The 25,696-nt window shown below is 32.7% G+C and overlaps 1 pseudogene; it reads left to right on the top strand.

The window, feature by feature from the left end:
- Window positions 1-18,706: 18,706 nt before the first annotated feature.
- On the top strand, window positions 18,707-22,822 carry LOC149544155 (pentatricopeptide repeat-containing protein At5g28460-like; annotated as a pseudogene).
- Window positions 22,823-25,696: the final 2,874 nt, after the last annotated feature.

Below are 25,696 nucleotides of genomic sequence, written 5' to 3'. Positions count from 1 at the left end.
AGGTCTGTGAGCCTGAAAATGAGGAAGGAAACATGCAAAGAATGTATCAACAAGAACTTGTGTTAACTTACTCCTTGCTATTGACGATATGACCCACATAGTACGAAGCATGGAGAAGTGCTTTCTTCCACTCCTCCAGCTTCTCTAGGTTATGTCTACCCTTGTCTTGGTGCCGGCCAAATGCCTCACCGTAGCTTCCCTTACCATTTCTTATATCATCTGGCCAGACATGGTAAAAAATGGGAACAAACTTACTGCCTTCTTTTCCGCTAATCAACGAAAGCTCTCGCAAACACCACTTGGACGTTGCATAGTCCTCTGAAAATATAGCTATGTTAAGCCAAGTACTCTTTATTACTTGTTCTAGTACACTAGGAAAGTGGCCCCCCAACGTAAGCTCTTCCGAATCCAGAAATACCTTCAGTCCCATTCCTGTGAGCATTTTATAGATAGCTATGGCGAGTGTACTTTTGACATCAGGACCCCGATGGTTAATAAATACATCATAGTCAAGCTTTACATCATAGTCAAGCTTTTTCACAAGCATTATAGATCCACCCGAAGAAGATGTAGTGGCTGCAAATTCTTCACCCAGTTGTTGGATGCTTGAACTAATCTTAGCCGGTTCTACAAATTCTTGACACGTGTTTCTCTCTTTCGCTACCCACTGTGTAATTGCCTTCAGCAGCATGTCTTCGTCCCTGGACACATTCGACAATGAAGAAAACAGAGTAAACGTCACAATTTATATGGATAACTGAAGTCTATGAGCCTCAAGATAAAAGAATGCATCGATTAGTAAACGCTTAGTGCATCTGGTGGAGAGATGCGTACTTAGTACTTACTCCTTGCTCTCAACGACCAGACCTACATAATGTGAAACGCTGTAAAGCGCTTTTCTCCACTCCACCAGTTTCTCAGAGTTGCGTCCAACCTTGTTTAGGTCAAATGCATAGCCTCCTTTTACATACCGTACATCATCAGTCTTAACACGGCAGAAAATGGGAACAATTTTAGTGCCTAATTTACCCCTGTTGTGCATGGACGACAGCTCTTCTAAGCACTGGTCAGATTGTGCATAGCCCTCTGAAAATATTGGAATATAAAGCCACGCACTCTTAAAATCTGCTTCTACTTGTTCATCCCCCAAATCGAGCTCTTCCGAATTCAGAAAAACCTTCAGTCCCAACGCATCAAGCTCTTTATAAATTGCTCCGCCCAGACGATGTTTAAAATGATTGATAAATACATCATAACGTGGGAAATCTTTCACAGGCATCGTGGATGCACAAGAAGCAGATGTAGATCGTGGAAATTCTTCAAAGTGTTGGCAATTTAACCGAACACCACCACAAAAGAAAGATAGAAGATCGACAATGCAATAAAGTATTCTGGATCCACTGGAAGTAGATGAAGATGGTCCAAATTCCTCATCCAGTTTGGGGTTGTGTGGGTTAGAAGCAGATGCCATGATATTAGATGCAAGCGGACACAACTAAGGTTGAAAAAAGGGGCTGTCCTACGGGAAAATAGTTTTCGTTGATGAGGTGAAAAGGAGTGGGTGCATATAAAAGATCAAGAGAGGGATAAGTAATGAGAAATAAAAGTGGGACTAAACGCGTAGACTGCGTGTATTCGCTGAGGTAACCCCGCGGAAGAAACGAAGAAGCATCACAGAGTCTTACTAAGAGAGTTAGAGTGACTAGTTGAGGACAGCTGAAGGACTTCTTAGAGCCTCTGCTATTGCGTAATTCCCAAACCTTCCTTTTCCTTAGCAACCTCAAAGCAGGCACCTTGAGTAAGACAATAGGCCAATGTCTATGCCGGCATCAGGGCGGCAATTTTTTGTTTTTACCAATTTAATTAAAAATCAATTTAGAATTGTATCTTAATTTTAAATTTTAAGTCGATTGGTGAAGTTGAATGTTGAATGGCTCACAAAAAGTCCACCAGGGATCAAATCTTGCTAAGTGCAAGGCTCCAACACCATAAGGAATGAGGCCGAGATTATGCCCTGGTGATTTTGAAAGTGTGGATGCCCCTCAGTCTTTGCCTCTAAGCCAAAGATGTTTCAAGCAAGTGTGGGCCCGTATCATGTTCCTTAATCTTCAAGTGGTAGCCTTCGCTGGTTGGTAGTTTGCAAGCCTCATGCCTTGCTGGGTTGCCTCGCAAGTTTGAACCTTCTATCAAATTTATTTTTTAAAAATAAAATTTAAAATTTAAATTTAACTAAAAAATATGTTTTGATGATGACATAGACATCGTGGTAGAAGAGACCTCCTACTACTAGTTTTGTGATAGATAATTTTTAATTATTGTTTTTAAAGAGTTCAAAAAAAGAGATGTAGACAAGAGACGCAATGCATCATAGTTCCTGCCTAACGCATAATGGTTGTAGAGGTGTAGATGAGTGAGAATAAGGTTAAATAGTTCTAAATTAACATTGTGAATACATTAATTTTTGCCTAGAAATGCACTTGTGATCTGATAGGCTGGCTCATTTTTTTTATTAAATTCTCGTCTTAGAAATGCAGCTGTGATCTGAAAGGATGACTCATATTTTGTTGTTAAGTTCTCGTGTTATATTATTGTATATTTGGGCATTTAAGCCTAATAATAAGAGGCCAAAGTCCCCAACTATGTATTATTCTCATCTTAATTATCAAATGGAAGTCACACTATTTTTAATCATTAGATAGAGATAAATAGTAGTATAGAACAATAACAACATAAACATATATGCAAAGGAAAAAATGATAAAGAATATATAGGAGGAAGAGGAAGAGAGATAAAATACTAAGATAGAGCGATACAAACATAAGTTGTCTCTCTGTGTGTGTGTGTGTGTGTGTGTGTGTGTGTGTGTGTGTGTGTGTGTGTGAGAGAGAGAGAGAGAGAGAGAGAGAGAGTATTAAATATAATTATTTTTCTTAATAAAACAAATAGTCAAAATAAAATCATGTTTATAATGAAAAATTAAAATATATTATATTATAATTAATGAAACTAAGAATTTAATTTTTATATTAAAACTCACATTTGTATAAGAAAAAATGAAATGTATTGAAATATAAAAATATTTTATAAGTAAAACTAATTGTTTAATTTTACATAGTTAGAGAAGATTTACTATTTAATGTTTTGTATTTCCAATTTTTTCATAAAAGTAAGTAATTTTTAATTATGAAATAATATCTATATAATTTAATATGTACATTTGTAAATAATAAATAGACGTAATACATATAAATTTGATGTTGATGAATAAATATGATGTAATAAATAAGAAATAAAATATAACTATTTAATTTTAATACATAGTTTATAAAAACTCAATAATAATTTACATATCTTTTAGAATTGAATTATTTCTTTTTTGTGGTTATTTCCTTTAGTATGTTTTTTATGTAAAATATTATTATTAATTTAATATTAAAAAATATATTTAAACTAAATGATAATTTGTTTATATATAAAATATTAATAATAATAAATGATATAATTTACAAATTGTAACACTTATCAATTATACATATTACAAACACTATTGTTAAATATAATTAAAAAATGATATTATTTAATTTATTTTTACAAAAGTAAAATAATAGTATAATTTAACTATTTTTATTAAAAAAATTAGAAATTCAAATACAAAGATATAACATATTAAAAAGAATTAATATTGATTAGACATGTTGTGTGAGGTGGAAGATAAAATGATTGAAAAAAAAAAATCTTATGTACTTGTCACAAAGATAGAGTTGTAATTAATGCATTCATTAATGCAAGATGAAGTTGTTAGAAAATATTTGTATTTTTGTTCAACAAAATTAATTTTCTCCCCCACCAAAAATAGTATGAACCAATAGAATGAATGAAAAATGTGATTTATCAAATAATGAAAAATTAAAAAAAGATATAAACATTTAAAGTTTCATATAATCTTTTAAATTCTTTGATTCGATTGGTCAGTGTTAATATGATATTAACATGATATGAATGCATAAGTATTCCTGCCGTGGTAGGAACTAATAATGAATGTACATTTACTAATAGTTAAAAGATGACACAAACTATATGACTAGCTCCACTTCACCTCTTTCGTAGCCTTTTTTTTTTATTCAATCATATTAGCTAAAACTATATCAAATAGCAAATTAGTGGATACAACATGTTATACGATGTAGCTTTTGCTGTGAACTCAGCTTTTCCTATAACTCATTGACTTTTAAACACCATATGTAAACTAAAACTAATTAGCACATATTAATGAATAGCATGTTGTTGTGGTTTTCCTTTGGCTCTGCGTGAGTTATTATTGGGAGGCATGTACAAACACAACTTTGGAGCATAATAGACATTTCAAAAGTCCCTTCTTTATTTTTATTTTTTTTGTTTTGTTTGAAGCAAGCATGGCTTGCATTCCAAGGCAACGGCTAACATAAAGTTATGGAATGATATAATTAATGCAAAAATTTGATGGTGTAGAAAGCATGCATGTGATGAATGGTCAGTGAGAAATATAATTTTATGAGTGAATTTTATAAAACTTAGCGGTGGATTGGGTAATTACAGATGTCGGTGATGACAACACTTAGGAGGTGGCCATATGGCAAAATAATCAATTTTTTTCTTCTCTTTTTACTTGGATATAAAAAGAAATGGTATGAATTAAATGTCGGTGGGCAATAAAAGGGACCATATTAACTTTTTCAACTCTCTAAAGGTAGCTTTATGTGTTTCGTCACTTCCTTTAATTTGGCCACAAGTCATGTTTGGTGTGTTTTTTTAATGAGCCCATGTGCTCTATTTTTATATTGAGAATTCCTATAGCATAAACTTGGCTTACAATGGAAGAGTTGAAAATTCCTACCAAGCTTAGAATTGTGACACATAAACTATATGACTAGGTCATTGCTAAAATAAGAACTATGATAGGAATGTTAGAGAGCCTTGGTAGTGATGTAGGGGTCAAATAGGGGTGCCCCCTTTTACCAACCTTGTTTGTGTTATATATTGATAAATTAGAAGAATGTTTAGATAAGGACAATGGTGATGGGGTTCAACTAGCTAATTATGTGAATAACTTGTTTTTATATGTGGATGACCTCATTTTAATTGCTAAAACAATAGATGGTCTAAGAAAACACTTGAAGGCACTTGAGGCCTTCTATCAAGTGGTCAAGATGCAAGTGAACAATAGCAAAACCAAGCTGATGATTTTCTCTTTGAAAAGAAACAAGAGGCAGGGAAAATGCTTTCATTTTCAATGGCAACCCATTAGAGATTGTGGATGAGTACAAGTACCTTGGAATTGACTTCAACAACAAAATAAGTTGGGAAACATGTAGCTTGCAAAAAGAATTCAAGGAGGATTGAAAGTATTGTACTTTACAAAATAAATGTACAACAATGTGAAATTATATGATTTGAAAATTAAAAAGGTGTTCTTTGGTTTGTTAGTTACCCGAGTAAGCCTTTATGGTTGTGAGATTTGGGGCAGCAACATGTCTAATAAAAAATGGAGACAAGCAAAAAGAATTCAAAAATTCTTAATCTTCAATAGTCTCAAAATTAAAACAATGGTTCTTTATGAGATCCTATTTGCGAAAATGGGCACTTTCCCTATAGAGGCTTCACAAATGATTTGATTACTATCCTATTTAAAGAAGGCCCAAAGAATGGAAAATTGTTGTTGGGCTAAGTTCATCACAAAAGAAAGGTTGGATAGAAGAAATAACACGTGGATGAAGAAAAAAGTTAAATGGACATAAAAATGGAATCTTAGTATGCATGAATACCCAAAATAACAATGTTGGAATTAAAAATTCATGAAGGAAAAATATAGGTGTCACATGATCACAACAAAATGTTTGGAAAAGAGACTACTATATAAAGAATTTAACGCAATGTGAGCCCATGAGGAGAAAGCGTATATAAGAGAAAATATCAAATGTAGAGCTAAAATTCTCATAGCGTAGCTTAGGACAAGCTCTCATCATTTGAGATGTGGAACAGGTAGATGGAGGATACCCAAGGAAGAATGTAAAGAGAGAGTATGTATTTTCTGCAATATAGGAGTGGTCGAAACCAAGCAATACTTTCTCATGGAATGCCCATCATACAACACCATTTACTTCAACTATTAGGATATGCTAGAAATTGGCAATTTAGGTACTCTTTTTGAGGAAACAGAGTTGGACATGACAACAAATTTAGTGGTCAACATTCATTATCAAAGGTCGGTCTTAAAGAAGCAACTTCGAAAGACCTAATATTCTTGCATGCTTTATCTTAAAGGGATTCTTGTCTTTTGTCTAATGGGTACCATAGACTTCTTTGACCTCAAAAATGTTATTAAATTCATTCATTCACTTGAAACGTATATTTGATATTCATTGCAATAGTAGCATTGGTCGTAAATCTACAAGATGTGACCCTAATGATCTATTTCATCACCAATCTTCCTAATAAAACAACCATTTATAAATTTGATTATCCAAAGAGTAGAGGCATACAAATTGTTTTTAGAGTATTTAAGGAAAATTAGGGTGAAACATGCACCGTGAGAAAATATTTATAACTATCATACAATTCTCAAACAATTATAGTCAATTTCTAGCTTCAAACATACCGTTATAACTGAACTAGCATGATAGGTGTGCTAGCTTTTCAACTGACATAGAAAAGGAATCTCAAGAAAATTGTAACTAATATATTCCTATTCATATAATCAATTTCATAGTTGGTTTGAGAGACAACAATATACTTTAACTTGATTAGCACAACACGCATGCCAACTTTTACTACAACAAAATTTTGTGGAATAAGAATCAAAAGACCAAAAAGTATGAGAATAGAAGATTGAAAATTATAGTGTGCTGAACTTAGATCTGTCGTATACATTTTTAAGGGGATCCCAATGTCCATAGTTTGATAAAAAAGAGTACACTTCCATTTAAAAAAGGTAAAGCATGCACTACAAGCAAGGAATACCGTAAAACTTGATATTATAGATAATTCTCAGTCTAGTCTAATCAAATAAAGACAATAATTCACAAATTTGTTGCTTTTTTCCCTTCTTATTGCCTTCCAACTCATTTACAAGATGTCATAGTGAAAGTTGCATATGGGCCAATGTATTTACGTTCTCTTAATATGATTATATAGTGATAATTAATTAATTAATTTTTAAAAAAAATTGTTTCTTATTTTTTTACTACCAAGTGTACATTGGTATGTAATAGGTATGGTGAAGTGTTGTGAAAAATTGACCAAACTAAATTTGTGTATCGTTTTATACATTTGTGTAATACATTAATTGAATTGATAGGTCATTTAGAAAATGATATTTATTTTAACAAAAAATATCATATTGGACATGAGGTAGCTTCAAATTAACTTCTTGGGTTCTAAGCATTGCTCAAACAAAACTTTAGAAATACGAAGGTAATCATGCTCAATTACCAATATGTCCATGTTGTGTTTTCAATACGGAGGGAGGAGAGAGAGATTTCAGGAGGGAGAGAGGAGTAAAGAAAATAGAAAAAGGATTGTAGATGGAGATGTGTTGGTAAAAAAAAATTTCATAGTAGAATTTCCCAACGAAGTGTGTGGCAAACCGTTCACAACAGTTGGATAGGCCCTTAGTATGTGGCCTTCCTCTGCATTTTGAGGGGTAGCTCCCTCGTATGATATAATTTTTTTAAAGGGTTTTTCAATTAAAGAATCTAAAACTTCAATGTTCAGGAGAAATTCATTCAGGAAAAATGCACCACACGCCCTCACAACCTTCTTTGATAAACAAAATCAATAACAGAGGTGCTCAAGAGCTACGCTTGAAAGCAACCAGTATTATTAAGCACATTCATTATCATTCGTAAACACTCGCATAGCACCATGAGAATGTCTACTATAGCGTATAACAATTTGGATTTTAAAATAAGAAACCCAAAGCATTTCTCATTTCATTCCCTTGCACCAAGAAAGCAATAGAGGTTTTTCAATTCAGAGATAAAAAGTGTACATACTTTCCAGAATTTATCCCTAGATCAAAATTTCAGCATAGTGTTCCCTTATTTTTCCAACCAAAAAGTCCCTTTTACAAAGCCAAAATGCATCCTTATATAGACATAGAGGTTAATAACTACCTCTTCGTGGTTAATAACCACCTCCAAAATACATAATTTTGGAAGGTTAATTAACCTTAAGAAAATTAACCTATACAAGGAAATTTGCAAAAACAAAACTTTAGCTAGAGTTCCTAAAGATATTTACATATACAATCACGGATTCTCCTAGCTACTAACTCTATCTACCCGAACACAATTAATCTATCCCGAAAAGTCCTGTAAGAATCTAGGATAATCATCATTGATTCATAGTTTGGAATGAACACATTTTCCATCCCGAGTTTGGCTGTGAAGTATCTATCTTGAATTTCTTCTAACTCTTGTCGATAGGCTGAAATGTTACAATCTCCTAGCGTGATTTCAACTAGGCTAAGCTTCATCATAGTTTTAGCATTCGATACACGGTTCTCTATTTCTGAATGAATCTGAACACTGAAGGAATCAAGGAGAAACTGACAATCAACATGTTGAAGATCATTTACTGGCACCCCACTTGTGATAGTAGAGATTAATTCATCTGTACTTTTTGTTTTCAGTTGCTCCAAAGAGGCTATTAGCTTTTTGAACTTAGTGATCCCTTTGCTGATGTTTATCACCTGCCAACCAACACTTTTACTCCAAATACGTGTTTGGTTGTCACTTGGATCATCAACAATTTTCTCAAAGAGTAGGGTGCCCGTATCTAACTTGGCCATTTCTTTTAATTTTTCAGCTACTTTTTGCTAGTTGGATTTATGTTCCTTGCTATTTTCCAACTCCTTAGAAATTTCTTGTATCTGTGCTATGGCTTTCCCATATATCTCTTTTACCCCATTTATAAGTTTTGAAGCATCCTCTATCATCTTGTTTATCCAAGCTTTGATCATCATACTATGTGACTTGTGTTTGTTGATTCTTTCAACAACATTATGATCCAAAATACCATCAGGACCTGTGACGGAGTGATCATGGCTTGGGCATTAGAAGGACTGCTGATGGAATTAATATAAGCTACCATCATCTAAACTTGTTCTTTGAGTTGCTCCTTGGCTCTTTTCTCTTCCTTCACCCTTTGCAACATCTGAGCATCAATCACTTCAAAATTTTGAAACTCTCTTTCTACATTAGAAGGACCAAGTTCAACCTTTTCTAGAATGAGATCTGATTCAGATGCTTCATCAACATTCTTTTCAATTATAGGTTTGGCCAATTCCACACACAAGTTTCCTGAAGTTTCATCAATAGCTAACCTAGACATCACCTTGGTCTTTTTCACCTTAGAAGACCTCTGAAGAATACTAGAGATCACATCAAACAGAGGTGGGATCATTTGAACAACTTTTTTCCTCTTCTAAAGACATTTCTAGAACCATGAATGTGTAATTTTTGAAGATTGTACATCACTTGTCACATTTTCAGCAATCATCATTAAGTCTTCTGAATTAGATAATGGGTTATCTAATTGTGTGATGTCTATTAATGGCATATTAGGAGGAGAGAGACTCAAATGAGGAATCACTGCATCATGAGGGGATGTAACAGGGACATGTGATTCAGCAATTTGACGAGTTCTTTGATCTTTTTCACTGGATTCATTCCCTTCCTGATTCATTTTACCTTTCATTCTTGTCCTTTTTCTTTTGACTGTAAACTTATCCGACTGATTCAGATCTTCATCCCAATCTTGAGCACCTGTATCCAATTATTGCATCTTCTCACTAGAAGTTTCCTCTATCGCCATCCGAGATGATTCTCCTTTATTATTTCTCCTCTCTTTACCTTGAAATTCACCAGTTGCTTTTTCAGCTCTGACTTTACTGATCCAATCTCTTGTCCTTTTAAGAACAAAGGCAGTCCTTTCCTTCAAGCTTTTTAACTCTGGAATTGACCAATCAATAGGAGGGAGATCTAGCAATTCAATTTTCTCATAATAGTAAGGATCAACCAAAGAAACCTCATCGTCATCTACACCTGTCACATCAATGTCCAACTTGAAGTCTATCACCTGTCGTACTGTAAGCCGCATCCAATCTCTCTTCCTGACTTCGAAGTCATTTTCACAATCCTCCCAAAATTATTCTAGAGTTGGGAAGTGACCAAGGCTAGGATTTAACTTTAATCCATTCACTGCATAGCCCTTACTGTCATAAGGGAAATGCATCATGTAAGGATGCAAATTTATTGTGGCAATAGATCTTTCAATGTTCCTAGCATCTGATGTAGTATCACAACTATAATATCTGATGGCAATAGGAAAAGCTATTTCATCTATCCTCCTGTTCTTGCAAAGTTTATTGATTTGACTAATTTGCCTGCACATTTCAATTAAGACCAGTTTATCATCAACAAATCTAGGTAGCGTCAATGGACACCCATCATAGGTAGCTAACCTGATATAAGTAAACTTCAAGAATTGTATGAAAACGCTTCCATATTTTTGTACTTTCATCGCTGCTTCTAGTGAAATTCTGAGTCCAATGTTCCCTTGAATTTCCCTTACAGTTAGCATGGTGAATGCGTCATTCACTCTTCTAAACTAGTGTAGGCTATTATTATACTGAATTTGAGGAAGATGATTATAAATGATGGAGGTGTCATCATAAACCCCCTGCCGGTTAAGTCCTAACCAACTCTTGGTGCTTGTGATAACATAGAAAAGATATGAAGTCATATAAAAGTAGTCATTTTCTTGAAGTCCCATGAGCTGTCTATGTAGTGAATCACTAATAATTTCAGCCCAATCAATATGTTGTTTTCCTTCACAGATCATGTTGATAAACAGGAACATCCAACCTGCAAACTTGTGTGAGTCCCGAAGACCAACGATCCTTCTTAGTAGGGTCACCATGTTTTCCACATCTTCTTTTAACAACGACCTGTGAATGGATTTTCTTAATTAAGATTTCCCTTTTCTTGGTTGCGAGAACCATGACTTGGAAATGGTGTTTAGACATTGAGTCTGATTTGCAGTAAAATACTCTTTGGCAGTTCTCAGATTGATGTTAGAATATTACATCCGGGTAGGCAATCGAAAAACACTAGCAATAGAGGCAGGATCTAGACAGATAATTACTTTATTTTTTGATGAAATAACTTTTCTAGTATTCAGATGGTAAGCTTTCATGCACTCCAATACCAAGTCTGGGCACTGTGCTAAAATGGGGTGTCCTCTTGTTTGAGCCAAGCCACTTTCTAATATCTTTCCAGCTAATGGAGTCTTTTCTTCATTCACAAGAGATGACTAGAAGTCTTGAAGGCAGACACTTCGTAAAATGGTATCGCCGATATCTGGAAGCATACTTCTTAAAACAGGAGCATAATCCGGCCTTTGATACTTGTTCTTCATGATAGATTATCAATCTTTCTTTATCAAATTTGTTAGATGCCTTCAACCTTGTGCTGCACTCTTTACTTCTAACTTCAAAGTAACAAATCAACCACCCAACCAAAAAGATCTATCAGCAATACATCGGACTAAGAATTGCCATGTCTTCTAACAAACATTCATAAGAATTGGATCTTGCCCAGACTTATAATTCACTCATAAATCTGCATGATATTAATGATGCTCCAACTTATCTACTGAGTATCGATTGCCTAAGAAAGCAAGGATGCTAATATGAGGTTTTCAGAGCTACAGGTTAGGAATGAATATTTCATTTTGTTGAACACTTTCCTAGCATTCTATATGTTATGTTCATGCTCACTACCCTTTTTTTTATTTTGGCATTATGTCAAACAAGTCAGGAGCTAAATTTGTTTGATACATCTAATGAATTCACATGGAGAAAAGATGAAGAAATTGTTTGGCAGATGTTCTTTGGCATTAATCCTTTGCATATCAAGCGTCTCCATGTAATTAACATTCCTTCATTTGATAGTATAATTTAGATGCTCGAGTTCTGAGTAAAATCATTTGTCATTAAGATATGGATGGTGATAGATTCCAAAGTTGATATATCGATTTAAAAATCTCTGCACAGTTTTGTTATGGAAATCTGTAATCTTCTCTCTCATTATTGTAGTGGTGTCATCCAACCATAGTGCAACACCATAACCTGAAGATCAAATATTTAAGTAAAGATTTTCATGCCATCATCAATATTCCTTTAAGCATGCCCTGAAGATAAAAGGAAAACTGCGGGTTGCAAGAAAGTGTTTAAAGACTAGGGTGATATCAGGGTTGGCAATGAGGTGTTCAAGGTGGCGTGCCTATTGAATGAACTACGAGCGCAATTTCTTCTTTAAAGCATCCTTCATTTGCTTGCATGGATAGGAACGACACTACTCTGCTCATGAATATGGCAATATTTATTTAAATGTTAGCAAGTCGATATAAATATATCGCATTTTACCCACAACAAATGTTGGCGGCTTTATGTCTCCCAGCTCTTGAAATTTCAAATGTTTTCCATTGTGAAGGAAAGCCATAGGTTGAGGATCAATTAGTTGGAAAGTATGGTATGAGATGGCATGCTTTAATTACTTCTTTAAAAATGTCCTTATCCTGCACTTGGTGAAGAGGGTGGTCTACACACGATCAGATTCTTTTATGTTCCAATTTAATTCCTTCATAAATTCGGACTCCCATAACTGACGGCAGGTATTCAAACCTCAGTATCACACCCACTATTCACCTAGGAATACCATGCGTTTGAGTTGGAAATAAGGTGAGCAAGGTGATGTATATGTTAAATGAACCACAAGACTTTCCCTTTCTCACGTGGACAATAATATGCATTGATTTTTATATGTAGCAATATTCTGAAAAACCAAGTTTTGTGGATGCATACAGCCATAGGTTGAAACTCCAACAAACATAAAATATCGACTTTAATAAGTGCTTCAATAACATTATCCCACTATATTCAAGCCGAAGGAATTTACACATGGTTTATACAATTTGGAAATTTTCAAACAAGTTAATAACCGTCTCAAAGAGGTTAAAAAATGCATGCTTTTGGAGAGGTTAATTAACCTACTCCAAAATGCACATTTTTGAAATTAACATTTACCTATTTGAGAGGTTAAGAAATACGCATTTTTGGAGAGGTTAATTAACCTACTCCAAAATGCACGATTGAAAAGTTATCATTAAGCTTTTTGAGAGGTTAATGGTTAATGATAAACTTGAAAATGCATATTTTGGGTCTCTCCATTAACTTGCAATAACCTGAGACTTAGAAGTCAGTTTTCAAAAATTTCAAGTGCTGCATGGAGTTGGTAACAAGCCGGAGACATGAAGATTCAGAAATTCACAAAGATTCAGAGATAAAATGGCCAATTGAAAGCTTAAAATTGGGCAATTTTCAAAAATTAACCAAGGCTTATAAAATTGAAATAATTTTATAACCGAGCAACAAGATGTAAAGTTTGTGTGTGTGTGTGTGTGTGTGTGTGTGTGTGTGTGTGTGTGTGTGTGTGTGTGTGTGTGAGAGAGAGAGAGAGAGAGAGAGAGAGAGAGAGAGAGAGAGAGAGAGAGAGAGAGAGAGAGAGAGAGAGAGAGAGAGAGAGAGAGAGAGAGAGAGAGAGAATATAGGATATAGGAAGATGGAGAAGGGAAGACATAAACAAATATAAACAGAGAGAGGAAGAGATAAAGAGGGGGAGATAAATATAGATATATGAGAAGAGAAATATAGAGATATATATAGACATACACACACACACACACATAGAGGAGGGATGGAGGGATGGAGGGAAGGAGGGAAGGGGTGTGAGAGATAGGGGTAGAAAGGAGAGATTGAGATAAAGATATAACTTGAGGAAGATAGAGGGGATTTTTATAAAATAAGTATATTGAGAGGGAGAGATGGATGAGAGAGAAAGAGAGATGTGGATACATGAAGGTAGAATAAGAAAGATAATGAGAGAGGAGGAGATGGAGAGATAGAAAAAAAAGGGGCAAGTACAAAAAGATGGGGAACCAAAATGTTGGTTTAATGAGCCTTACAAGAAATTGAAGATAAACCTTCAAAATTTGAAGATGTGAAAAAAACAAAGTTTAGAGCTCCAAATGTAGTTTAACAACTATTGAGAAGAAAAACATGTTGAGATTAAGGGTCTCACAAAGGAGCACACTAAGTGGTCCTATTATTTTTGAAAAAATAAACATATCATTTGGGGTACTCGAGCTATAAAATAAACTTTTTTCGGGAATATTTTTTATTGCTCTAATAAAAAGATAGTTAACATTGAGAAGATATATTTCAATTCTCTTAGGCTAGGGTCCCATGGAGATCTTTAAATAATCTTTCCTTACCAATTTCCCTATTCATAGTACTAGATTTAATAAATGGCATCCACTAAGGATTTAGTGTACATCAAGATATGCATTTCAAGTTTTGCTTTGTTTTTTATTAATGAAAAAAGCTTTTGATATAAGAGTATGTAATAGATATACATATATTATGAAGAAAAAGAAAAATAACAAGATAAGAAGACAATTTAGAAAGAAAATACATGTCTTACCTATAGGCTAATAACAACTCCCAAAATGTGGATCGGAGGGAGAAAATAGAATTGAATTTGGGCATTCAAACAACTGCCTGCTTACCAGCAACAATAGATGAAAGAAATCAGCTCATATGGAAAAATAGTCTCAATTTCATGGGTAGAAAAAAGAAAGCCAATCCAGCTTGTGCAATTTGATGAAGAAAAGAAAAATGAGGATATATAGGAGGGAAAAAGAGCAACTGGTGGTGCCTCTAGTAGGAAACCCTATTGCTTCATTTAGTGGAATGGATTCCTAATTCAACTACATGATTACCAAGATGCAGGAAATGACTATCACTTTAGCCTGTCTTTTTTTTTTTTTTTTATAAATATGCTCCTTCATGTAAGATTTTGCAACCTAAAGTTGTAAAATAAATTAAGAATTTTCTAAAAGAATGAAGCCAAATTGCAAATTAAAATAAGAAAATTCCTAATTTATTTTGCAGCTTTAGGTTGCAAAATCTTACATGGTATCAGAGCATAGGGAGCTAGAAGAAGAAGTACCAATGTTATTTGTAGGTATTTCAAACCAAAGCTTTTTTAGAATGGAATTTTTTCATTAGATTGGGGGTTGTTAATGTTTTTCTTTTTGTAAATGAATTGAGATAAAGTTCCATTTTTGGGGGAGATCAATGATACTTAATATTAATTTTCATCCTTCTGCTGTCAAGCTAACCTCTAAGAATTAGAATTATCTATCTTGGAAAAAGGGGATAGAGAATCACTACCTTGAGCAAGACAAATAATTCTTTGAGGTTAGCTTGAGAACAAAAGGATGAAAATAAATATTAGGCGTCATTGATATCCCCCAAAAATAGAACTTCATCTCAATTTGTGATTACAAAAAGAAATAGATGAAGTTCCATTTTTGGAAGAGATCAATGACGCCTAGTATTTATTTTCATCCTTATGTTGTCAAGCTAACCTTGGAGAATTATCTGTCTCGCTTAAGATAGTGATTTTCTATCCCCTTTTTCCAAGACAGATAATTCTCCAAGGTTAGCTTGACAACATAAGGATGAAAATAAATACTAGGCATCATTGATCTCCCCCAAAAATGGGACTTTATCTTAGTTGGTGATCACAAAAAGAAAAATGTTAACAACCCCCAATCTAATGAAATTTTTTCATTCTAAATAAGCTCTAATCTGCAATACCTGCAACAAAAATAGTACTTCTTCTCATAGCTCCCTATGTTCTGATACCATGTAGAGTTTCACAAATAATATGTGAAATTTATTAAAATGTTGCTGAAAGAAAGAGGCACAAATTTTATATAAGAAAGCAGAGAAAACAAAGCTACTAAAAATGAAAAAGAAATCTATTTTTCATTGATTTTTTATAATCTACATTCATATGCATGATTTATACAATTACACCACCGTACCAATTAAGAAATCACAGTGAAGAACTGTGAAATAACAACATGAATTATGTATGCATGAACATCCACTATTTAAGTGGAATTATTGCATAAAAACAATAGTGAAATTGGAGTTAAAATTAGTTAACACAGACACTTCCTTAGTATCCATGAGTAGTAGAAGAAAGATTTTAAAGTTGGAAAAATAAAATAAAAATCTGCAAGTTCAGATTTAGCTCAGTGATAGGCACCATACAAACTTAGAAAATTGGGATAAGAAAATATAAAAGAATGGCACATGGCTATAGTGATTGCTGCCAAGATGGAAGAAGGGCAGTTTAGCAGCCACAAAGTAAACTTAGAAAAAACATATAAATAAAAGTAAACTAAATGTAGACCTCATACGTCAAGGCTCGGGGATTGGTTAGGCAGCTAACACATTAAGAAAATCGAAAACATGGAAATAGTTTTCATAGAACGAGTGAATCTCTGAGAGCACTATCAAAGATTGAATGGAAACCCTATTTCACAATTTCTCCATGCAACTTAACATTTCATCAAAGTATTAAATCAAGACCAAAATAAGTGTGGGAGCAAGAGTCCCTACCTACTATGATAAGAAGAATAGGAGATTGAGTAAAAATAACCTACAACTTTGAATCAATTAAAATGATTCAAATTTAGGTTTTTCTACTGAAAGGATAATTATTGATTGATATATTAAATGTTAGTTATCCAAATTAACATTTAAATGAAAATAGGTAAAAAGAAAGTTATTATTACAAGAAAAATTATTTAGATTTTTAGTAATGTCTTGATTTATAATCAAAGAACTAGCAATGAATATCACATTTACTTTTATTTTTTGAACAAATTAAAAATATTTTTTTCTAATTAATTTTTAAGCTTTTAATTAATTTATTTTTTTAATAAAAAAACTAATGTAGGATACCCATGATAAGGTGTACATTCTTCATTGATTTATTTTGCGGTGCCTTCAAATTGGGTGTTTCTTTTAATTCTCTGATCGGAATTGGAAAAGATAATTATAAATTCAAATAGATTTTTTGGAAAAGTAAATTATATATTCAAATATTTTTTTTTTCCTAAAATTGATTTAATGTTTATGAGAAAAGTCACCTATCATCTACTCTTAATGCACCAACAGAGTGGTATTCAAGAATGACACTTGAAACCCTAGAAATAGGGAGAAAATGAAGTATAAAGAAAAATAATAAATCAATTAATTTTTTTTTGAAAGAATAATTTTTTTGGTTTCTCATTTGTCAGCTCAAAAAGTTTGTAAAATTAATTTGTCAGGTGGGGGTGTATTGGTAATTCACTAGTAGTCATAGAATCCAATCTTTTTCTTTGAGGCTCCTTGGGAAGTCATTTTGATTCCCACATATACAACATTTACTTAAGAACTCCACATAATTGTATTGCTAAAATTTGTTGGAGAAATCAACAAGTTATATCATACAATATTGTACAATCAAATTTCAAACTTACTTTTATTGCATAGAATGCTCTTTCAAGCATTATACATGTTTTGAAAATGAGAATTAAAAAAACTATTTATCATCTACTATTTTGACTTGTAAAAAAAAAGTTTCTTTCATTACTTTGTGTTCCTAACTACATTTGATACTTTATGTTCCTAACTATGTTTCTTACCCTACCTTTGTCTGTTTAAAATTTCAACTAAATACATATGACCACATCCCTTGCACCTTCTATTGGTGGAAGTGCTAATCAGTAGTCCATAAAATACAATTAATTTTGAAAATGAATAAGGCATACTCCCCAAAAGATGAATGATAGTGTTGAATATCACATAAAGATGAATGATGGCTTATTGTAATGTGTGCAAAAATATTTGAATTAAAAAAAAAGTGATAAGAAACCGAACATAAAGTTTTCTTTATTTAATTTTTCAAAGGGGAAGATACTAGAGAGTAATAGATACTTCCAATCCCCTCACAAGTGGGAAATCATCAGTGATTTCTATCTAATAGTACAGTGCACAGTCAGTGGGGACTTTGGAGACAGGTGTGAGTAGAAGGCCAGGCCAAGGACTGAGGCAAGAAAGGCTCCACACCCACCGCTTGACCACATCTATTTTCAGATAGCAAGGTGATTTTTGTGGGCACCTAAGGGAGATGGAGAAATATAGTTCTCTTGCTTGTAACTGTGTCATTTTACATTGCCACAAAGATTTGTTCATTGCAAAATGCTAACGATTCTAGTGTCAAAAGAGAGGTGGACCCTAGGTTCATGTTATCCATAGGGATTCTCCTCCTATTAGTTATGGTCATGTCGTCTAGAAAATTAATGCATTTTTATGCCATTCGTGTGATTACCAAAGTGGTCCTTAACATGTAGGAAGATGAAGGAGAGGGTTGGGGGAGTTTTAAGCTCTCATTCAAGGAACCCCCTTGTGTTTCTACTAATAGTTCCATGCACCATCCAAATTCCTTAAAGGATTTTCAATGTGTAGAGGAATTTAATCTATTGGTGGTCAATTCTTTCTCCTATTCTAAGCAAAGTATGTGTGCGCAGAGTGCTTTTTGAAAATATGTTAAAGCTGATCAAACTCTTGCTATAGATCTAGGGTTATGAGGGTTTCAAAAAAATCTATATTAAAAAAAGGAGTGATGGGATTAAAGATTACCTAAAAAAATTAACAATTCTTAGCCTCCTTGTTAAGCCGATAGGCTTCACCCCTTGGAAAATAATGACCGGTTTGTTCGGATTTTTCAACGGTCTTATGGTAAAACATTCGAGAAAAATTTCCATCATTAAGTGTTAGCATGAGACCACGTCTAAATGGATGGAGGAAACCAACCAATCACCAACTTAAGCATGTGAAAAAATCCATTTGCAAGATAAACTCTCATCTTTAGCTAACCAACACTGACAGATCTGCATTATCAATTATAGTATCCTCAAACATTTTGTAAGGTCCTGTCCATTTAAGGACTAGATCAATTGTTAATTTGTCTACAATATAATTTGATTAGTAGTAAATATTAATTTTTTCATTAGAAGAACATTATATGACTTATTAAATAACATGATTAGGGAAAATCCTTATGTGACTTGCAATGATTAGTATTGTTTAAATAAGATTGACTTATCAATTGTAACCATTCAAGTATTAGGTGCAAATGTGTATGTGATACTTCATATATTAGAATTATGCTTATTTAATTAATGTGCAAGTTAGACTCAACTTATGATCAACTATGTATTTTGTTCATACACTTGACAATGATTACAAATAGAAATGGTTGGACCTCGTTACATATGACACGATAGTTTAGATAGTTATGAGACTAGTAGCATTAGACCTAATTCACACTAGGATGGATTGTCTAATATAAGTTAACAACTTGATTAGCTAATGCAAGTTACCTTATGGATAAATACCTTATATTGTTCATCTTATCTCGTCATGATAATTAGATAGTTTTAGTAATTAAAATTATGGCCAATTGAATTGAATAGATATTGTGTTGTGGTGAATACATTCCACATAAGGTGACTGTGAAAATGGAAATCAAGTTTGGGTTATGTGATTATTGTTTTGAAGCAAATTATGTATCATTTAATTCTAAATAAAGAAGTATGGAAATGAATAGAATATAGATAACACAATGAATACTAGTGGTACTCGTTATGTTATTTTAAGGGATGTTATGATTTGAATCCTATAATTAGTGAGAGCAAGTAATGTAATACCCCATCTCATTATAGACTCAGACTCAATTGTAAGAATTTGATTAATGTACATGTAAGATATAAGGTGTTATGATACATATGTTATGAATTACTAATATGGATACTATTCTTGAAAATATTGTACTTAGAGAAGTGGTTATAATAAAATGAATGATACATATTTGTAAATGATTTTCATACACAAATGATTCATAGGAAAATGATGTTGGAATATGATATCGATCTAATGTGTTCATCTATGGTTGATTAGGATATGTAATTATGTTTATAGTCATATATATATATATATATATGTGTGTGTGTGTGTGTGTGTGTGTGTGTGTGTGTGTGTGTGTTTGGTTCACTGATGTTTAAATTGAATTGTGCAGAGGATGATTATAAAGATCTTCGAGGAATCTATGCCAACTCTTTATAATAGTCAAAGTTGCCACAATGCAAATTGTTGTAAAATCGGATGTAAACTAAAGTTGGACTTTAGAGGGGTTAAAATGGACCCTAAAGTACATTTTGGGTTAAAATAATCTAACCCACTTATACTACCTAGGGTTGGGGGCTAGTTTTAGGTCAAATCATGGTTAAAGCTTTCATTATGACACCTCAAAGGTACCACTTCCCAAGAGTGACGAAAATCATAAAGTAGGAGACACTCCATGCCTTCTCCCCTTTTTAGGAGATGTGACATTTGAGTGAGAAGTCCTATGGAAGATGTATAGGTTGGAAACTATGTTTTAGGTTGGGTCATGTAGGTCCTTATGTGAAACCTTGGTTATGTAGCTTTGAATAGGGTCAAACATAAGTAAAATTCGTATGCAAACTTTAAGTGAGCTTTCAAAGGGTTAGGATGACTCCTAGTGTAAGTTTAGTACTTTTTTTGAATGCCCACATGGTAGACCTAGGGGTTTTGGGCATTTTTACTCATTTATACTCTTATTATGGACTTGGGGGACCACCCAGAAGTTGCTTTTACCAAGGTGGCCGAAAATGAAGGACAACTCTCGAAGAATGTGAAGACTTGGAAGGACAAAAGCTTCTCTTGAAGATTGTAAACGGAGGAACACCAACCAAGGAAAATTAATGTGAATAAGATAGGTAAGGAGGAGAACCAATGTCACCCACACCCTTCCCAAGAAGGCTTGGGAGATGTAGAAGAATGAGAGGGTTTTAAGAAGAGTAGGGGGAAAAACATTGAGGGGATGGAACCACTCTACATTTTGAAGACAAATTTTGCTTGATGGAGTGAGGAGGAGATGTAGGAAGAGGAGGAAGGATTCTGGGTTGAAGATGAAGATCTATCTAAAGGGAGAGCTCTTGAAAAGATAAGTAACTTATATGCATTTAGAGTAGTTCTTACTTATTGAGATGAAATATTGTTAGAAAAATTATTCCATAATGTTTTAGAGAGAACTCTTAGGATTGTATCCATGATCTCTTGGTTGAAACGAGTTCTCTTTCCTGGGGGTATGGCTAGGTCACATGGGGCCTCATGATGCCATTATGGTAGGATGGAAAAGGGCACTTGTGTGAATGGTTTTGATAATTATTGTTGTAATCTTGCAAATGAATATGAATGAAATTTTAGGTCTTAAGTTTTTGATAATATATTTAAACTTGTGTGTGAGAGAAGAAGTTGTGATAAAGATTATAGAAATGATGCTATTGTTATTTGAGATATTGTAAATCTGTTCTAAAAGTTATTGTTATTTATGGTATTGTTAGTTAAGAGGAATTATTTTGGATGTTAAATTTGTGAGTTATTTCATTAGAAAAAAAGTGGCTAATGCTCAAGATCATTTTATGAAAATATCTATTGTGGATTTAAATATTGAATCTAAATCTTGATAGTTATTTGATGAATTTATATAAGTTTTTGGTAGAAAAAAATGGGCATGACACATTTGGGGTTTTGTTGAGATCACATTTACTGCAGACATCAGATTGTGATGAAAATCACCACTAGCTCCCCCATTTTGATTGAGCATTCTCTTAATAGCCAGTGAGCTTGATGGAAGATCAGAATCACCAAAGGCAAGCATGTGAAATATAAACAAACAAGATCAGGTAAAATGGATTTTTGTCTAGGTAAAGGTGGCATGGGAAAGATTAATAGCAGGACTAGAAACTTTTTACATTCATCAAATTAAAGATCTACTGAATGAGATTAAAAAATTGGGGCCTTCAATTAATTTTTTCTTGCCTCATTTACCACTTTGAAAGGGCTAAGATGCTGCACAAATCTTTACATGTCTTCATTGAGGTAAGAACAACATATCCAAAGTTGAATAATCTTCTTTACAATCATCTTTTTGATGTTTTTGTAAAATCAGGAAAGATAAACGAGGCTCTCACTCTATTGAATGCAATGTTGAGGGACAACTATGTGTCAAATAAGATCATTTTGAGAGAAGCATTTTTGACATTGTTAAAGGAAAACAAATTACAAGAGGTAGAGATGACTATAGTTCACATCAGTGAGAAATGTTGCAAGTCTTTCCCAGATACCCTTAAATTTACTTAGTTCACTAATGCAATGTGTAAAGTAGGAAAGGTAGACAAGGCCTGGGAGATTGTCCATTTAGCAAAAACTTAGGGGATGTCCCTGAGTGTAGTACCCTTCAATGTGATATTGTATAGCCTTGGCCATTGTGGCAATTTCTCTAGAATTGATTTTCTTTTCTTTGAGATAGAAGAGATGGGAATCAAATCAAATATTGTAACCTGTAATACTATATTAGGAGCATATTGTGAGTGGGGTTATATTGATGAAGCATTGGAATTGTTAAATAGAATGAGGCATGGTCATTGTTGTCCGGACAAAATTAAATTTACTATCTTGATTGGTGGCCTCTATAGAGTAAGCAAAGTAAATGAAGCTCTTAGATTGGTGGCTAAGATGGGTGATGCTAATTGTACCCCAGATGAACTTACATTTACTACTCTAATTGCTAGTCTTTGTAAAGTTAACCGAGTAGATGAGGCTCTTTGATTAGTTGCTAAAATATTGTACGCTCATTGTTCTCCTAATATAATTAGATTCACTACCCTAATTAATGGATTTTACAGAGTGGAGAGGGTAGATGAAGCTATATTTTTCTTAAAATCAATAGTTTAGTTAATCATTTTTCTTAAAAAAATCATATTAAAAAAATTAGTAAGAATAATAACATATTTTTGTTTTGGTGGATCCACATGTTTGCTGAGTGTGTTATTTCTTTGTTCCATATCTTTGTAAGGAATTTTCTTGTAGTCTTGATAGGTTGATGAACACAAACATTATGTATGTATTGTAAATTTGTCTGCAAATGTTTTCTACTATATTTTGCCTTCTTAAGTTTTGGAAGTGGGTGTTAGGATTTATTATATCAATAGAATGTGATAATTTAAATTGTTAGAATCAATAGTGGTTAGATAAACTTATCTAAATATTAGATAAAGAGTTAAAAGGTTGGAATTCTCACTATTTGAGTGTGTTTTGTGATAGCTAAGGTAAGAAAATTGTAAAGACTGTGTATCTAAAATAAGAAGATTGCTTGTATAAAGATTTATTTTATAATCAAAGGGAATTATAGAAGGTTGGGTTTTGCATGGAAATGATTATTTAATATAAAATATGGATGGTGATCTGTACCATATATTCAAGAAAAAACAAAGTTGTCGAGTATGACTGAAGAGATACATATTGATAAGTATGTTGAAGGAAGGTAGGTATATATATTACTAGGATAATGAAATATATTTATCTTGTGGATAAACTGAAAGATATAAAATGAAATTTTATAATATATATTAATATACTTTTCATCTAGATCAAAAAAATTTCATAATTTGAGTCATGGTTAAACTTAGGGTAGAGTTCAAGTAGAGTTGAATTGATTATAGAATTAGGGTTAGGGTTTAATAATAATTGGAGTTAAAAAATAATTTTAAGATTAAAATTAAGAAATTGGGTATTTATTTTGATCATCATTAGATGACAATATTAATGCACTTTACTTGAAAGATCGTCATCTCATCTCCTGCTCTCTCCATGCAGTACATATTTTTAAACCTATGCAAAACTTAATAATTTTATTAATACATTTCATAATAAATATATTGTAAAATTATTGATTATCTCGTTGGTATGATATATTATTTGAAATTAATCAATTATTTTCTTATGAATTAAGAACTATTAACAAATGTATTTATCAATAAAAGAGAAAGCCCCAAATAAAGTTTCTTTTTTCCATAAAATTATTTAACAATAGAGTGGTTTCAAACACAATACCTCTACTATTCTTGCAATTTTATGTTGTTTTCTTATTCATTTTTGTGTTTTAGCAACTACAATTTCCATATTTTATTTCACATATAAATACATAGGGATTAGGATTAGAGCTATAATTTGAATTAAAATTAGATTGAGGAATAAGGTTTGGGTAAAAATAAAAGATGAAATATTATTATGTTCTCAAAATATTAGAAAATATTAAATATTAATCTATGTTTAAATATAATATTTATATAGTAATTTAGAAAAATAAAATTAGACTTATTAAATATTCAAAAAAAAAAATTATTTTACATAATAAAAACATTCTAACAATTGTTGTTTCTAAATTTTATGTAAGGTTTTTAAACATCTTCAATTCTTATAGTCTAGCAATGTAAGTAGGAATTTTATTAGGAGTTCATGGATTAATACTTATTGTTGTTTAAACAAAAAAAAAATACAATATAACTATAGTGATGGGTAGACAACAAAAATTATATAAGAGTGGAGTGAGACAAGAATAATGAGATGGATATAAAAGGGATATATGGAAGAAGAAATGAGGGAAAAATAGGAAAAGATTGGTTATATATGGATCAAAATAAAATATCAAAGTGGGGGATAGTTGTGAAGGGATAGATAAAGAGGAAGAAGTAGGGGAAAAGAAATAGAAATAGGAGTGAGGAGAAATGCAGAGATGTAGAGAGAGAGGGGAAATATAAGAGAAAGGTAGGCAAGGAGACAGAAGAAGTGTGTATGTGTGAGTAAGAAATTATATATGGACTAACATCTAAATTGTGTCTAGAATAAAATCTCTAGATGGTCTCTATATTCAAACTACTTATATTTTTCACAAGTACTCTAAACTAAAAACTAATCCATATACAATTATATAGAAACTAACAAAATCAAATGAGAAATGAAATAAAATGTAATTATCTTGAATGTATAGATAAAAAAGATGAAATTATCCCATCAAATATTTTATTACGAGAAATCCTTCTACACCATCAATATAGTGAAATCATTTCATATATATAACACTATCAACATAACCCTTGCACCCGTCAAAGGTGCAATTGCTAGTTTACTACATATAAAAGAACATTAATGAGTTCAATGCACTCAATGTAGTGGCCCTTTGCCTAGTTTACAGATGGTAGTTATCCACTCTAACATTAAATTTGAATTTCTTTTAAATGCATAATATTCATTTCTTCCAACAATATTACTTTACCTATTCTTTATTGAATACTATAGTTGCCTACTCATTAACATAGGGAGCAGACTAGTAGTGGGAATGAAAAGTGAAGGCATCTTGACAATAGTGCTCTTCACTAGCAGTGCTCAATTTTGTCAAGATGTGTTCAATTTCTTCTATGTTTCATTATAGGCGCTCATAGGAACAATGTCCTCTACACCCATCATGAATTACCTAGCTATTAATTTCTTTTATTGACCACAAAAATGGCCACGAGATTGTTGTCTAGGACTTTATAGATTCCCTAGTGGAAGAGAGGAAGGCACTATACAGCCCAACCAGAAAATTCATATCCTAACTTTCTCTATGAAGAAACTAGAGCTAGAGATGGCTCTGAAGAGTTCATTCCTCAAAGCCAATGATCCCCACTACTTTTCTCTTCTCTCACACGGACACATTAGAGAATGACAACTATGAGAAAAAGCTTTTCAAAGTACTTTACCTTGTTAATGGATTTATTTGCCAAATTT

Source organism: Cupressus sempervirens, chromosome 8, assembly GCF_028749045.1.
Source record: "Cupressus sempervirens isolate cs-2001-9-10 chromosome 8, ASM2874904v1, whole genome shotgun sequence".
NCBI lineage: Eukaryota > Viridiplantae > Streptophyta > Pinopsida > Cupressales > Cupressaceae > Cupressus > Cupressus sempervirens.
This window is presented reverse-complemented; position numbering and strand designations above follow the sequence as displayed.